Source organism: Erinaceus europaeus, chromosome 3, assembly GCF_950295315.1.
Source record: "Erinaceus europaeus chromosome 3, mEriEur2.1, whole genome shotgun sequence".
Taxonomy (NCBI): domain Eukaryota; kingdom Metazoa; phylum Chordata; class Mammalia; order Eulipotyphla; family Erinaceidae; genus Erinaceus; species Erinaceus europaeus.
The window spans coordinates 20,903,016-20,920,036 of NC_080164.1; the positions used below are offsets into that span (position 1 = coordinate 20,903,016).

The window sequence follows — 17,021 nt, forward strand, 5'->3', positions numbered from 1 at the left end:
GGAAAACTGCTCTGGCCAACATTATGATAACTCAGTTATGAGAAAAGACCTAAAGAAACCAGCTGGGAGTCTTTGGGAAGCTTCTTAGTGAGAAATATCTGAACTAGCTGAAGCCCCAGAGCCACCCGCACCCCACCCCTCCTCAATCTCTTCAGTGTGAACCCCTTCTCATTCCTCTCAGCCTAAATCCCAGCATCATCCCCTGTCAGCTCTGGTGCTCTATGTTTGAAACTCAGAGCCACCAGGGGTCACAGGTGGCTGTGAGTGGGCACTGCAGAGCTCTAAGAGCAGGACCCCAGAGCAGGGTGAGGGGCTTCCTGGGATGGCACTAACTGGACCCTCTGACGCCTTGTCTTGCATAGACCTGCTTCCCACACTTCCACCTCCTGATTTTGGGGAAAGCTTGGTCTCACCGTCTGGCCTCGGAGGCTGGGGGCTGGCGCCTTCTGGCCATTTTAGAGAGACTTAGCCCACTCCCCCATGTCTGTGTTAATCAAATTCTTCCCTTCCTCTGAATTCGCATTCCTTCCTGGCCTGCGCTGTTGATGTTGGCTGGGGCAGTGGAATTTTCCAGTTTCGTAGAAACTGTAGCAAGTTTTAAGGCTGCTCAGTAAACTCTTTGTTTCTGTTAGAGCCTGGGCCCTGGCGCTCCTGATGAAGTGAGCATTTACAGCATGGAAGGCTTCTCCCTCTCAGCAGACCCCGCTGGTCTGAGCCCAGATGACCACTGCCTGCCACTGCCCTACTGGTTTGGTCCCGATTTAGATGGTGTGTTCTGTAAATTACTGTAAGTTACAAATGGCAAGGGAAGTGGACACTTGGGGTAGGGATAAATAATGGTTCAAGATGGCCATTTAAGGCTGCAAGGCTCTGTTAAGTCAACACAGCAGGGCCCCTGAGCCTGGGGTGACCCCATTTTTTCCAAAATATGTGTGTATATATACTCATGTGTGTGGTACCCCGTTACGTGACACTGGGGACATTAAATGGGACTTTCAGTGGCACAGGGACTAATAAAAGATTTGTCCATTTAATGTCTTCTTGATGGGTTTTTCCAATTTCTCTCCCCAAATGAACATGTGTTATTTTGTAATAATAGGAAAAACAAGTCATTTAAAACTCTAAATAAAAACAGCCAGATCCTGGGCAGACAGCCTGTGTTTGGTCTGAATTCCAAATACCCCCTCCATGAAGAGCCAAGGCTCAGCCTGCTGGTGGGGGGTGGGGCAGGAGGTCCCCCAGGTGGTGGCAGGGGACAAGCACTGGCAGATACATGCCCCATTCAAGGAGCCAAGTCTAAAGCTGTCAGATGGGTGGTCCAGAAATTTGAAGGAACATAAGAGGCAGCAGCATTTGCTGAAGATAATCAGGACCCTCCGTCCATGGAGCACCCTGTGCTGAGAACCAGGGAGCCTAGAGCAGGGGCTGCAGGAAGAGGCCTGGAGGACTGCCCAGAGCTTGCAGGCAGGCAGGACTGGGCTGCTCATCAGCCCACTGGGCTCCAATCCCCCCCCCCCCAAAGAAACTTGGCAGATCTCAATCTGGAGAGAGGAGAAACAACACTGCTGGAATATCCCCACCCCATCCCACAAATTCACATGTGTTCTTAGAAAGAGCTGGGGGGAGAGGAGCAGAAGGCAGGATGCACATGTGGGAGGGGTGGGGTGCTGCTGTGCCTCTCCCTACCAAGGGCCTCACTGTCCTCATGTCCTACAATTTCACCATACCCAAACATAAGCTCTCCAAACCCCTTCTCTCCTCTTCTTAAGGACCTTCCCTACAAAGGCACCACTGAGTATGCCAGTGACCATGGGTGATTGAATCAGCTTCCAGCTCCTCTCCCCCAACCATGGATCAAGGGACAAACTTCCCAACCCTTTCATGGTAGATTTGGTACTTCTAGTGACAGGCCTCCAACCTTAGGTAAACTAGAGTTTTTCCAAATGGGACCTCAGTCACATAACAGAAAGCACATTCCAGACTGTCCAATTAGAAAATGCCTAGTTTTTTTTTTTTTCTCAAAGACTTTTGTCTTCTCATTTATTTATTTAGTGGAGAGAGACAAAGAGAAAACAGGAGGGAATGGGGAGATAGAGAGGGAGAGAGAAAGAGAGATACCTACAGCACTGTGTCACTAATTACAAAGCTTTCTCCCTATCGGTGAGGAACAGGAGCTTGAACCCTTGTCCTCAAGCATTTTAGCATGTGCTACATATCCGTTTCTTAAGGGAAGCCACAGTGTCACACTGAGGGGATGTGGATTTTGGGCCTTTGGTTTCACACTCTTTCCACTCTCCTCTCATGCTCCTTTGTTCACACATCCATTTATTTGTACATCTGAGATTTTGTGAGCACCTCCCTCTCAGCAGACCCCGCTGGTCTGAGCCCACTGCCTGCCACTGCCCTACTGGTTTGGTCCCGGTTTAGATGGTGTGTTCTGTAAATTACTGTAAGTAACAAATGGCAAGGGAAATGGACACTTGGGGTAGGGATAAATGTGGGAGGCAGCTTGCTATATGCTATGGGCTGGGGGCATGGTCATTCACTTTCCCACTGTCCCACTCTCATTGTGTGATGGCAGGTATGCTTAGAACATCTGATGAGTGCTCCAATAATTACTCTCCAGACTCAGAATTAGATTCATGCCCCTCTGTCTTGTCTGCACTTAGAATCATCTGGGGAGTATTTAGAAAGTCTCTCATGTCCACACACTGCTGTTCCCAACTCTGCTGTTGGAAGAGTTCCTTCGTGATGCTTATGTGTGGCCTAGTCCTCAGAAGTGCTTCCTGGAGAACCAGCACAGTGTGTGGAGGGCTCAGGACCAGCTGGGAAGCAGCAGCAGAAAGTGCAGACATTTTCAAACTTGCAGCTTCCACCAGGCTGTCTCAAGCATGGCCTTGGACTCCCTGAGCTCAGGGCTTCCTCTTTCACCTTCAAATGCTCTGAAAGGAGGAGGCTGAGCTGATGACTTTGGGTGCAGAAGGTCCAGGCCAAGGAGAGTTCCAGGCAAGAACCTGAGTTTCCAACCCACTGCTCAGCCACACACTGGAGAGGACTTGCTGGAAGTACCAGGCCTCTGCTTATCTACCTATTGCCACTGCCATCTCTGAGTTTCTCTCAGGCAAGTGGAGGTATCTGGGGGCGGAAGAAAGAACTGAGGAAGAAGAGCCAGGGCATGAGGAGGATCTGCTCCATGCTCAGCTCTGCCCAGCTAGAACATTGAATCCCAGGGAGGGAAAATGACTGGAAGCAATTAGAGAACAATGCAAAACAGGGCATGATTCAGTGCCAAAATGTGGTGTCAGGCCAAGCTGCCCACTCTCGGGTGAATGGTTCTCCATGGGTCACAATGTGTTGGCTGAGTGACATCCACATTTTCACTACCCCAGGACTGTCTCCTGAGCCAGTTCACAAGCAGATAAAGACAGGGTCCAGGTGGTGGCTCACCTGGTTAAGCACACACATTACAAGCAGATAAAGACAGGGGAAAGGGACATTCAAGTCACTGCTTACCCACTGGGCCTCTACTGCTTGCTCTGCAGCAACTGGGGCAGAAACCTCCCTTGCTTCCAACTCCCAGGAGAGGAAACTGAGGCTCAGAGGGACTCAGTGAATATGCCTCACACTTCACATTGTGGAGTGGCACCAACTAGAAGTGGTAGTGTCTGGTTTTCTATTGTTCCTTTATGAAACTGTGATTCTGAATCTCAAATTCATTTTTTCTTCCAGTTTTTATTTTGTGATTAACAGTGGGTTACAAGATTATAAAATGACAGGGTGTCGTTTCACACCACTCCCACCACCAAAGTTCTACGTCCCCAGAGATAACTACCATAGTTCTCACAAGTCTCAGAAACAGTTTGCTTGCTTCTGGTTTTTCTTTTGTTTTTGTAAGTTCATCTGTTTTAGTCCTCAAGATTCCATATCTGAGTGAAACCATCCAATAGTTGTTTTTCAGTTATTTACTTATTTGACTAAACATAATTACCTCTAGTTCCATCCATTTTTGTCCCAAAGGACATAATGTCATCTTTTCATTGCAGAGTAGTATTCCATGGAGAGTATATCCCATAATGTTTTGAGCCAGATGATTGCAAGCTTGCCTACAGGGCTATGAATTGGACACATTTGAAAGGGACAAACAAAGGCTACTGTCATTTTCTTTCCTTTTTGTTTTTTTGCAGAGCTAATACTTCATACATGCACCATTTCACTGTTCTCAAGTAAGATAGATGGATAGATAGATAGATAGATAGACAGACAGACAGATAGGCCAAGACCACAGCGTTAGAGCTTCCCCTGGTAATGTAGCACTCCTAGTTGGTGCTGGGGTTTGAACCTTGGCCACACACATGACAAGGCATGTGCCCTACCTGATGAGCTACCTTCTAGCCTCCAGATTGTATTATGTTCATTCTCTCCACTCTTTTCTCCCCCATCATACTTCTTGATTTCTCTCTCTCGTTCTTTCTTTCTTCCTTTCTTTCTTTTTCTTTTTCCTTTCTTTCTTTCTTTCTTTCTTTCTTTCTTTCTTTCTTTCTTTCTTTCTTTCTTATTTCTTTACTTGAATTTCCTCCTGAGTTCAATGAGTTCATCACACATAGCTCTGGATGAGAGAGGCAGATAGAGAAATTGAAAAGCAGGCAGTGAAGGCAGGGTGGGCTCTATGGCCTGAATCAGAGGTCCAGCCAGGTCAGTAACCCCCAGGATGGACGGCTATGCTGCATAGGACAACTCCCAAGAACAATGCCAAGGACAATGGAAACACAGATCTACTCCTCATGGTGCTTTCAGCAAATTTGGTGTTTCCCTTATCTGAGAGGGAAAAGGAAGAGAGGACAACCAGAAGTTGTAATAAGGGTGTGTGTGGCTTAGAAAGGATGTGAAGACAGGGGCTTTAGAAGTGAATAAAAACAGGTAACTGCTTCCATGCAGGATCAGCCATCTTTGATCAGCCATCTTTGCTCAGATGGTCCATGTGCTTCTCTGGTATGTACCTTTTCATTTTCTTGATTAAACACTTGAAGTACTGAGAGAGAAAAAAACAAAACCCTGTGAGGAATACTGAGATAGAGTTAGGGGGAAGCCTTTATCAATGGAATAAAAATAACTCATTTGTGTCTTATAAATACAAAAACAAAAGTCATGGGGCATATACTCAATGGAGTACTACTCAGCAAATAAAAAGACTGTCATATGCCTTGAGACAAAATGGATGGGAGTGGCAGTGATTATGCTTAATGAAGTAAATAAAGAAGTGAAGGACAGCCATAGGATGGTTTCACTCATAAACAGAATATTGAGAATTGAAACACATGAACTTGAGTATATATTTATTTATTTCATATCTATGACTTTGGGAGAACTATGGTGGATACTGCTGGAAGGGGGTAGGACACATAACTTTGGTGGTAGGAATGATGTGGAATTATACTCCTATTACCTTATAATTTTATAAATCACTAATCAAGAAAAAAAAAGTCTTCTGAACACAGCATGAGTGACAGGAATGTTTCTGCTTTTGAAGAAAACTTGGATGGGGCTGGGTTTCTTGACCAGCTGGGAGGATGACTGCACTTCACTTCCTCATTAAGGACCAGGCCTGGTGTCTGTCAGAAAGGCTTTGTGATCTCGGGCCTGACAATCACTAGTCACCTCAAGGCCTTTCCCCTTATCTTCTGCACCAGCTTCACTGTGGGGTGGCTTCATAGGCCAGCATCTTCTTTACTGATCCTGGGAATTAGCCTCTTGGCACCCGCCAGATATCAAAAAGAGCAGTCCCCATTTCTCAGAGACCTAAAGAGGTATGTGTCTCTGCATGATACAGCTCTGGGTGCTATTTCTTCTGCAGAGTCAGGCCTGTTGTTGGCTGGGAATTCCTAATTCCTCTTTCCTGCCCTTGCTGGCTCCATGTGGCACTTTTCTCTCTCTCCCACTCTCTCTCTAAGACAATGGTGGCTTTCTGATTCTGTAAAATGGAATATGACCTAGACATTTAGCAACACTAAAGGAGGCAGGGCAGAAAAAGGTCATGTAGTGAGCACCTTCTATGCACGCTCAGCCCTAGGGAGCAGTCGTTAGGCAACGTATACAGAAAGAGGATGGAAGACCCTCTTTCCCAGGCATCAGCTGGGCAGTTCTGGGCCAGCACCTTGGATTTGTAAGTAAATGAGAAGCTGAAAAAGGATCCACTGCCTGAAGCCACAGAAAACCAAGATGGCCCCACCAGTTTTACAAAAAGAAAGAGCGCCACGTTACCATGGAAATGCATAATCGAGACCAGAGGAGGGACTGGGTGGAAACTTGTAGCTTGTCTGCTAATCAAGGATAGAAACAGAGAGCAAGACCTGCACTATGTAGGTCTAAGCTGTTACTTATCTTGAAAGCCAAAGAACACCAGAAACATGAGAGGGTGTTTGTCCTCAGCCCTTCAGGTCACCTGGCCTCCTGAATCAATGTCAGGTCACTATGTTAGGTAGCCCTGCCCTGTTCTGTCACAGTTTAAAGCAAATGTTAGGGACTTAGAAGCAGCGGCTGGCATGAGCTCCAACAAGTAGCAGCTTGTGACCTGGGATTCTCTGGATAGGGTAGGATACTGGGCCGTCAGCAGGCGGGTGAATAAGGGGTCCTAAGGGTGACACCAAGGAAAAGTCCTATAGCTCACTTTTGGGTTAGAAAACGGAGGCCAAGGGGACAAAGAAAGGAAATCTTTTGATTATTTCTGAAACTCAACCCTTCCCTCACCCCAGAACCAACCTCCAGGGGCTGGACAGCTGCTCCTAACAGGCTTCCCACTGAGCTATTCTCTTTACCAAGATTCCTGGCTTACCAGGGTTGTCATTCCAAGCCTCTTCCTTTTTGTTTTACTTCTCTCATTTTTTAATATTTATTTATTTCCTTTTGTTGCACTTGTTTTTTTATTGCTTTAGCTATTGTTGTAGTTATTGATGTCATCATTGTTGGACAGGACAGAGAGAAATGGAGAGAGGAGAGGAAGACAGAGAGGGGGAGAGAAAGACAGACACCTGCAGACCTGCTTCACCGCCTGTGAAGCGACTCCCCTGCAGGTGGGGAGCCGAGGGCTTGAACCGGGATCCTCATGCTGGTCCTTGCACTTTGCACTACCCGCACTTAACCTGCTGTGCTACCGCCCGACTCCCTTACTTCTCTCATTTTTTTTAAGTGGCTAGAACTCTATTTGAGTGACAAAATAATCTGACCAATCAGAGCCTCATCCCTGCCTGGGAAAGACTACCTGGAGGCTTTTTTTTTTTTTTTTTTTTTTGGATACTTCTTACAATTGGCTGTCATTGCTCAGGCTGCCTGCAGTCAATCCAGAGTGGTACAAGCTGCAGATTGACTATTAGGTTTTTTTTTTTTTTACTTTATTTTATTATTACTATTATTAAAGCAAATGTTAAGCAATGAACAGCTATTGTAAGTTATAGCTTATTTCCCCTTGCTCTCCCCTCATGCCCCCCCCCCCATCTCTCCATACCTTGCCTGACACAATGGTAAAGAGTATTCTCAGGCACTCTGTGTTGCTTAGCTAGGAGCCAGTCACAGATGGGTGGAAGAATAAATGGAGACAAATCACTAAGACCCATGGGAGAAGCTTTGGAGACTGTCCTACAGAGACTGCTTGACAATAGGTCCTTGGTTTTTCAAGGAACAGGCTGCCCTGATCTGGTGATTGGGTTCTGCTGATTTGTCAAATCACAGAAGTTAGCTGGACAGTCTTATGACTAGTCCTCTTTTGTCACTGACCCATGACTCTTTTGCCTTAATACAGGCTATCTGAGAGGAACATAGCTTTTTGAGACACAAGTCTGTTGTCTTATCAGGTTACTGCCACCCAAATGAGCTTGCATTCCTTGCACCACCTCTTACCTCTTGATGGAATTGGCCATTTGAAAGGTGAGCACCAAATCCTGGTTTTTAGCAACAGATTCCTCATTGCCTTTTTCTGTCAACTTGGCCAAGCTCTCTAAATCTTGACATCTTAGCTCATTTTCTTTTCTTTTTTCTTTCCTCCTCCTCCTCTTCTTCTTCTCCTTCTTCCTCCTCTTCTTCTTCTTTTTGATATTCTACTAAGGTATTTTTTTTCCTCCAGGGTAATTGCTGGGCTCCTGGAGGCCATTTCCCCCCTTTTGTTGCCCTTGTTGTTGTAGCCTCGCTGTGGTTATTATTATTGCCATTGTTGATGTTGTTCATTGTTGGATAGGACAGAGAGAAATGGAGAGTGGAGGGGACGACAGAGAGGGGGAGAGAAAGATAGACACCTGCAGACCTGCTTCACCGCCTGTGAAGCGACTCCCCTGCAGGTGGGGAGCCAGGGCTCGAACCGGGATCCTTAGGCCGGTCCCTGCGCTTTGTGCCACATGCGCTTAACCCGCTGCGCCACAGCCCGACCCCTTCTACTAAGGTATTTTTGACATGAAGGTCACTCCACAGATTTCTTAAAAGTATGAAATTTGATGAGTTTGTGATATACTCCCATAACCACCGTCTCATCAAGAACATCACAATTCTTCCTGCTGATATTTTCTCCAGCTGCTCTGTAAGCCTCTCTTCCACTCTCCTCCACCCCCAAGCCCAGCAAATGCTAGACTGCTTTCTGCATGGGTGTGCAAGGGGTCCATTTCCTGATCTTCTGTTCTCCCAAATCTTTGAAAATGTCACTTTACAGGGCAAAGAGACTTTGCAGAAGAGATTTTTCTGGAGGATTGAAACCAATTTCATCCGCAGTATCTCGTTAAAAGAAGGAGGGGACGTGGCCAAGAGGGCTAAGATCCAATCAGGCAATGTGATATTAGAAGCAGAGGTTGGAGTGAGTGAGGGAGTTGAAGAAAATACACAGTTGACTTTGAGAAAGAAGGGAGGAGCGAGGTATTCTCAGGCTTTCCATGGTGCAAAAGCAAGAAAATAGATCTCCCTGCACATTCAGAAGCAGGCAGGCTTCCCAGATGCAGGAATGCTGACTCCAGGATATCAGCTCAGAGAAACCCATTGTGAGCAGCCTGAATAGTGGTCCTCAAAAATGCCCTAGTGCTAGTTCCTGTAACCTGTCACTGTGACCTCATGTGACAAAAGGGACTTTGCAATTATAATTAGATTAAGAATGTTGAGATGGGAGGGAGTTGGAAAGACAGCTCATCTGGTAAGGAGCATGTCTCACCATGCATATGATCCAGGTTTGAGCCCAGGCTCTATACGGGATGGACTATGACAACAGGGAGAGATCAGGTGCTGCTGTGGTATCTGTTCATTCTCTTCTCTGTCTCTCTGTCTTAATTAAAAAGGAAAACAGCCTGACTTGGGAGATGGAACTATTTATGTGTGTGCACTAGCACCATAAAAAGGAGGAGAAGAGGAGGAGGACTTTGAGATGGGAAGACTATCCTGGATTACTTGAGTGGCTCTGTGTGTAATCAGTGCACATATGATGGAGGAAGGGGGGGGGGAAGAAGATTGTATATGAAGAGGAGATGGTGATGGGAGCTTGGAAGCAGACTTCAGAGCAATGTGTCTGAAAAATGGAGGCCAGGGCCTCACACCACGACGCCCCTAGAAGCTGAAACTGTCAAGTATTGGGTTGTCTCCTTAAAGCCTCTGGTGAGGCAGGTTCTTTTACACCTCAACTTCTGCCCAGTAACACTGGCTTCAGACCACAGACCTCTAGACCTGTATGAGAACGAGACTGTGTTGTTTCTAGCCCATGGAGTCTGTGATGATATGTTATATCTACAACAGGAAATGGATGCAGCAGTACTCCTCTGAAAATCTGTGAAATGAGGGTGCCTAATCCTTTCAGGGGCTGTGGTGAAGGTGAGGATTTACTTTATGGCAGGTGGAGCTCTTTTCCCACAATGCCCTTCATTCCCCCTCCTAACCCCAAAAGTGTGTGATCTGTACTGTGGCCCACAGTAGTAGGGAAGAGTCTCAATTAAATTAGATTGTTTGATTCAACATTAATTCAATTTATTATAAGATTTCAAGAGTATAGTTTCACACTTGCATCTATATGCATGCCCTGAACTCCAGTATCTTTGCACTAGAGAGGCCCCTTTACCTGCCCCGCTGCCCCTACCTAGCCCTCACCTCCCATAACCACCATAGTCTTCAGAGTCAACCAGCCAATCGGTTTGGTTGTGGTCAATCTGAATGAAAGTATCTGCTGATTGTCTTTAGCTACCTTACTTATCTCACTTAACATGATCACCTCCAAATTCATTGACTTTGTCCCACAGAGTATGTGTCTTTTTTTTTTTTTTTTTTTTGTCCAGTTTATCTGTTGGTGGTCATTTCAGCTGTTAACATACTTTGGTTGTTGTGAATAGTGCTGCTATGAATACTGAAGGATGGAGGTCCTTTCAAACCACTGTTTTCATATCCTTTGGATAAATACCTAGAAGTGGGACTACAAGATTGTAAGTGTTTCCATTTTTGTCTCTTTCCCCTCCTACTCTCTCATAAAAAAATCATTTTCTTAGGGACAACCTCTTCTATCGTCTATTTTTATTTTTTCAGGACTCTCCATAGCATCAGCAGGAAAAGTCTATTTAGTGACTGTCTGAAAAGAGCACAGGAACTAAAAGTCAATTCTAGGGAAGGATTTAAATTAGAGGCTAGAAGGGCAAAAAGAGAATAACCTAGTAGGTGATGCCCCTATGGCTTGTGCCAGCATAAATCTACCACATCTTGTAAGTCATTCTAGCCCCAAGACTCCTGAACCATTCAAGACACAGCTGCCTTCTCAGAAATCACAACTTCTTATTCTGACATGCCTTTTGAGTGCCAGAACATCATTTGACTCTTAGGTAACTCGGAGCAAGAGAAGCCTCACAGGGGCAGCTATGGGCAGGAAGACAGGGGAGCCCAAGGCCTCCTGTGGAGCATCTGTGAAGCTGCCAGCCTGGAGCTGCAGGCTCCTTCCCTTGTTACCCAGGAGGGGAGCCGCTCCAACTTTCTTGGCACTGTTGCTTGGCTCTCTTCTGAGGTCTATTATTGAGTACATATTTCACCTCATTAGTTTCACATTTCGAGGAGAAGGAAGCAATTACATGGGCGTAGAGAAACTCCCTCAACCACCCACCCCCAGTTGCTGCCCATTCCCACCACACAATAATAAAAGTACAGCAAGAACTAGGGCATGGGTATCTAAGGAGATAGCTCAGCTGGTGGAGTATAGGACTTGAATCCCTGAGAAGCTGGGTTTGATCCAGGTGTTGTGTGTGCTGGGTCAGAGTTCAAGCTCCCTTTTTAGGTGAAACTCTGTCTCATCTGAAAGAAATTTTAATTAAAAAAAACAAAACACAAAGCAAGGTCTTGGGAATCACCTGCTTGTCGCAGCACCTCCCTGGGACTGCTGAGGACACTCACACAGATCACTGTGAAGTCAAGGGTTCATGAACTTGGCCAATTAATTGTTCATGATGCTCTGGTCATGGTGGGGTCTAAAAACTAGGGCGCCAGCTTGTTGCAGAGTGGCAAAGCAACTTATCATCTCTCAAGCCACAGTTCATCCCCAAAGCACTTTTAATTTGGTCCTCTCCTGCAACCAAAAGGGTTATAGGTACATCTGGGTAGAAGTCAGACTGTACAAAGGAAAGATATTATTGTGTTAGTTTGCTGAGGTGCAACTTCTCTTCCCAGAAGCAACTTTTGCAATGGTTTCTTGCATAGCTTTTTAGAACATTCCAGGCATACATATTGTACATATATAGCTGCACACATGTAATGCACAGTTATGTATGCATTCCTATAAAGAGCTAACATTCTGGGTGTGTCTGTAGCTGATGCTGCTGGTGCCCATTCTAATGGGGTGCCCTCCCCCTCCAGCTGTGAACACTCATGGTGATAGTTCACAGCTGCTCCATCCTCCTGAAGTGGGGAGCCACCCCCATCCCTTGGCTAAAGAGATCTACCTTGTCCAGATGGTGGTGCACCCATGTGCCCAGGCAGCCTGGGATGTATAAGGAAATGTAAGAGGCTGGCCCCTTTGTCTCAAAACTGAATAACACAGTGGTGTGATTCCTGCTCCAGAACTTTCTGTGAAATCAAACTGACACTAGTCTCCAGCTTAAACCCTACCCTTACTTCAATCCTGCCCCCCTTTTTTTGAGAGAATGCCCCTCTCCAAATTATCCCACAATGCTCTCTGCTTTTGTGATGCTTCCTTAGGGAGCTAGTTCCAGGAAATAGGCCCCAGAGAGAAGAATATGAGGTAAATGACTGGGTGATGGAGTGACAGTGAGAACTTACCTTGTTGCCAGTGGCAGGTAGGATATGGATTGCTTCTGATCTGCTGGGGTGGGCAACTCCTGGTGAGCCAGAAAGGAAGCTGGATAAAGAGGATATACTGGTCAATGTGGAGATTCTGGTGTGGGAAAGGCACAGGGGAAGTGTTTAGGAAAATTGTGGGTTTGAGGGGCAATAGTTAACTGATTAAAACAGAAAATGTGTGAGGAGCAGAGACCCCTACAGCAGCATGGAAGAGTCTCATCTGTAGGCAGAGCTGAGTATCAGACATAAAGCCTCGCCAAAGAGCAGCAGGGCCTCAGAGAAGGCAGAATCCTCAGCCTAGGCAGGGTTCTAAGACCAGAATCACATATCTAATAGGGAAGAAGTATAACCTCAAGAAGACAAGTGTGCAAGTGCTGGTGAGGATATGAAGGCAAGGGAACCCTGTGTGCTATTGGTGGGAAGGTGACCTGGTACAACCACTAAGGAAAACAGTACCTTGGGTTGGGGGATAGTATAATGGTTATGCAAACAAACACTAAATGTCTGAGATTCTGAGGTCCCAGGTTTAATTCCCTACACTACCATAAACCAGAGGTGAGCAATGCTCTGGAAATAAGTAAATAAATACATAAATGAATAAATATAAATAAAATATATAATTTTTAAAAGAAAACAGTACCTGGAAGGCCCTTGAAAGATTAAATATAGACCTACTATATGATCCAGGAATCTCACTTCAGGATATATAACTAATTACTATTTCAAAAAGGTATCTGTACCACCATGTTCTGCAGAATTGCTTAATTCTTATTAATTGTTTAATAAGAGCCAACACATGTACACAAACTGATGACAAATGAATGGATATAGAAGAAATATATAATATACATGAATATTTTTCAATTATAAATAATTATGTCATTTGCAATAACAAGGATTGAACTTGAGGGCATTAAGGGCAACAAGTGAGTCAGAGGAAGATCATGTTGTATGATCTGATATATATGTGGAATCTAAGAAAAACCAGAACTCACAAAAGCAGAGAGTAGGTCGGTGGTTGCCAGGTACATGGGGAGGGATGAAGGCAGCCAAATGGCACTTGCCTGCACTTATAAGTCCTAGAGACCTAGTGTACACCGTGGGAACTGCAAGTCCAGTCCTGAATTGTATACTTGAAAGGTGTCAGTAGTGCAACTCTTGAAAGTTCTCCTCACAGGCGCATACTATTAATATGTGATGAGGTGAGGACTGTGCTAACTAACCTTATTGTAGTGATCAAATAATCACATTATATGCCCAGTGCAAGTATAGTGTTGTTTATCGATGATATCTCCATAAATCTGGAAGACAGAGCTCAGAAACTTGGGGTTGCAATATATGAGCAGGTAATAGCATTGAACTCTCAACTCCCTATACCACTGGACCTGATGAAATGAACCCTTCTGCCTCATGGGCAGACAGAGGTCACACTTGACTAAAAGGCAGCCACTCTGACCGTGAAGGAGCAGGGGACATCCTGGGGCTCTAATGGAGAGGGAGGATCACATGACACTAGGACTTGGTGACCTGGCATCCAGCAGGGGGCTTCAACTAGGTGTGGATCTGGAGAACAGAATGAAAAATGATTTAGAGAAATTTTCTGATAAAAAACATATTCTCATGACCATCATTTTTAGCACTGCAGGAGCAAGTTCTAAGACACTGTATGGGTAGTTCTTGTAAGCTGGAAAGCTTCTTAGAGTTAAGCTGTTAGAATGATTATGACAAAATGTGAATCTAGGAATCGAAAAGCTCTGAGTCAGATGCTGAAGCAACCAGGAAACTTTTCAGCCGGCTGTGTTGTCCAGAATGCCGGGAGGACTTCGGGTAGTGTGAGGGTCACCAGCACTATCATGAAATTTTGTGGCATCGATCCTGTGGACCAGGACTACTGGTGGAAGGTGCTTTCTTAGAAAAGTACCCCAGAGTAGCAATGGAGAAGGGATGCTCCTGGAAGAGCAGAGAAAGCTGTGAGGAGTGGTGGCCCAGTAACCACTGAGGGAATATAAAGAGAAAGGAGCTTTCAGTCCACTGACCTGTGGAGATGGCTAGGAGGACAGAGAATTTCCAGGGACAAGAGAGAAAGGGCACTTCAGCCAAGTCTGAGCTTGGTTCAGGATGGGTAGGCTTGGTTGGTGGATGCAAGAGGAGACGGGACTACATCATCTTTACAGGCCCACTCAGGACGAGAGAGAAAGAGAGTAATCCTCTCTATGGGGAGAGTTTCAAGCAATCAAGAAAGGATGACGTGAATGCTGGACTAACATCACTCCAGTGGATTGTTTTAATCCCTTGCCCAATTTTCTGAACCTCAGTCTGTTCTCAGACTAAGATACATAGACTGGATGACGCTGGGAAGAATCTGCAACATTCCATGCAGATTTCTTCAATCCTTCTTCAAAGTGGACTTTACAGATATTTTCTTGGGTAGCTGTAGACAGGGACAGAGGAAGACCCCAAACTCCAGATGGATGTCTGTTGATGGTGACAACCAAGACATCACAAGTCTCGACAGGGTCAGGGTAGCCTGGAGTCAGGCAATGTATGGAGTCTTTATCAACGTGTGTCTCTTGGTAGGTTCCTGCGTCCTCTTTGCAATTGGTGTCAATTTCCTTGATTTCCAAACTTCTTCATCTTTTTAAAAAATTTTATAAATTGTATTTAATTTGATAGGACAGAGAGAAATTGAGAGGGAAGGAGGATAGAGATGGAGAGAGAGACACCTGCAGCACTGTTTCATTACTTATAAAGTTTCCTGTGCCCCCTCAGGTGGTGACCAGGGGCTTGAACCCAGGACCTTGCACATGGTAATGTGTGCACTTAACCAGGTATGCCACCATCCAGCCCCAGCCTCCAAACTTCTGAAGAGGTCCCATGCTCTAGGGCATGCCAGCACATCTTCCAGCACACCTGAGCTGCATCACATTAAGGGAAGCATTACCTTTGGGAGACCTCCTGGATGACTGGGAAAGGGGGTGGTGGCAGTTCTCAGTGGGGCTCAACCAAGGAGGAGTCAGCAGAATATCCAGCCTGCAGTCCAAGCTTGTGTCTTTTCACATCACTTGATTACTCTCCTGGTTCTCGGTCCCATCTATAAATAGAGCAAGGGCCATGTGGGGCCTCTGGTAAGTCTAAAATAAGAGATACAGTGCAGCCCTCAGGGGGCTCTCTAGTGCGACCATGTCAGCCACGGGAGAGAGCCATCCATTTAAAAAAAGCAAGCATGATTTATTTACTTTAGGTGGCAAGGACTGAACCTGTGGCATCAGGCTTGCCAGTCCTGTGCTCTACCACTGAGTTTGCTCTCCAGTTCTGTAACACACACACACACACACACACACACACACACGTTTATTAAATATTTTATATATTTATTTGATAAAGACAGAGAAATCAAGTGGGCGGGGAGGTGGCACAGTGGATAAGGCTTTGGATTCTCAAGCATGAGGTCCCGAGTTCGTTCCTGGCAGCACATGTACCAGAGTGATATCTGGTTCTTACTTTCTCTCTTGTCATTTCTCATGAATAAATAAAAAAAAGAGTGAGAGAGAAATCAAGAGGGAAGAGGAAGAGAAAGAGGGAGGAAGGGAAGGGGAGAGAGAGAGAAAGAGAGAAAGAGAGAGAGAGATGCAGCACTTCTCTACCACTTGCAAAGTTTCCCCCCTTCAGGTGGAGACTAAGAACTGGAACCTGATCCTTGTACATTGTGACACATTCAATCAACTGGGTGCACCGCTGTCTGACCCCTAAAGGTTCATTTATGCTGATGTGAGAGAGATGTCACTGCTTTTCCACGCACTTCAAGTATGGCATGGGAGGTTCCATGGCACCAGAGGAAGCTCTGGTTCTGTGGTGTCCCTCCCTTTTCCCCCTCTCTATCTGGATGAAAATAGTGGCTTAAGGGTCATGGCATCATATGTGATGTCATGTGAGAGATAGAATTATTTTATTTTTGAGAGAGAACAAGCCCAGAGTACCACTGGGTGCGGCACATGGCAGTACTGGAGACCAAAGCCGGCCTCAGGCATGCAAGTCCTGTGCTCTCTCCCTGCCTCTGAAGCATACACATTTGAAACACTTCTCCCTGTCATGTGTCTGAGCATATGGTCTTGGTGCATCTAGTCGCCACTCAACCCCATATGCCCATTAGGCTTTGGGTCATAGCAGAACCCTCAGCTGGGGGAGGGGGGCGCAGTGCCATCTTGACCAATGGGAGTGAGGCCTTGGGGTTGAGTGTGAGCAGGTCTGACAGACACACACAAGCTGTGTGCACGGGTGGCTCAAGCCTCCATTGCTCCTGCCGCTGTGGCATCACTATCTCTTTCTTTACTCACAAAGTGGCCCAGGGAACAAATGACACAACAGAAGAGTCTGAGCCTGGTGACAGGCTGATAGGAGTGGCTGGGGCAGTGGGGCACAGAGGAAGAGGAGCTGTTTAAGTATTGCAGCTCTGCTTGGGGTGAAAATAATGTTCTCTATGGGCAGACTTAAGCCCACTGCCACTAGCCTTCGTGTGTGTGTGTGTGTGTGTGTGTGTGTGTGTGTGTGTAGTGAGGGACTAGTTTAAGAGAAGGATTGTGTGCACACAGACTGGCAAAGAGCTTAGCTGGTTGGCCAGCTGGCCAGAAGAAGCAAACTTGAAAGAAAGTTTAGGGATGAGAGCTAAGGCTGAGCTAAGGTGTGGTACAATCTTCTTAACACATGCTAATAACACCCCAGAACATTCAATGCAGGCT

At 45.9% G+C, this 17,021-nt stretch overlaps 1 long non-coding RNA gene across 1 annotated transcript; it reads left to right on the forward strand.

Annotated features, from left to right (window-relative positions):
• Positions 1 to 641: 641 nt before the first annotated feature.
• Positions 642 to 15,231, forward strand: LOC132537640 (uncharacterized). Its single transcript, XR_009549100.1, has 2 exons — positions 642 to 787; positions 15,055 to 15,231. It is a non-coding gene; the product is annotated as an uncharacterized LOC132537640 (long non-coding RNA).
• The last annotated feature ends 1,790 nt before the right edge of the window (positions 15,232 to 17,021 follow it).